The following is a 406-nucleotide window of genomic DNA, read 5'->3' as shown; positions in this document are numbered from 1 at the left end:
AGGGAAGAGCCGTAGCAAGCAGTGGGAGGGGCAGGAGTTCAGAACAAACCGCTGCGGAGCGTAGGAAGAGGCGGCAGAGCCTCGGACGAGCCGTGGGCTTCAGGCTGCCCTTGAGCCCTCCGAGTGGAGCCGGTCCCCGCTCCGTGGCGGAAAGCACCAGGAATGCTGTTTCTGCTGAGTGGGGGCTCAGCCGCGGGGCTCGGGGCTGGCTGGAGAGCGCGTTTGTGGTTTGGCCTCTTCGCTGACGCCGGAAGTTGCGGAGCAGGTCTCTCCTGTGGTGCTGGAAAACCGGCTTGTCTGAAAGCGCTCTGGGCCTCTCCGAAGGGCACTGGAGATCCAGTGCTGCTCCTCCAACCCTCATCCCCCATCAGAGACTTCCCCGAGGGGCGGTTTGCAGCTCATCTGC

General features: G+C 64.5%; 1 protein-coding gene across 1 annotated transcript in view; it reads left to right on the top strand.

The window, feature by feature from the left end:
* Positions 1 to 406, top strand: part of LOC104514109 (trifunctional enzyme subunit alpha, mitochondrial-like) — a gene marked incomplete at its 5' end in the record, with an annotated part of 6072 nt that overhangs the window by 4456 nt on the left and 1210 nt on the right. The gene's annotated exons all lie outside the window — the stretch shown is intronic.

The sequence above is a fragment of the Eurypyga helias genome, unplaced genomic scaffold (genome assembly GCF_000690775.1).
Source record: "Eurypyga helias isolate BGI_N326 unplaced genomic scaffold, ASM69077v1 scaffold33788, whole genome shotgun sequence".
In the NCBI taxonomy this organism is placed as follows: domain Eukaryota; kingdom Metazoa; phylum Chordata; class Aves; order Eurypygiformes; family Eurypygidae; genus Eurypyga; species Eurypyga helias.
The sequence above is the reverse complement of the archived record's forward strand: the minus strand, read 5'-3'. Positions and strand labels throughout refer to the sequence as shown.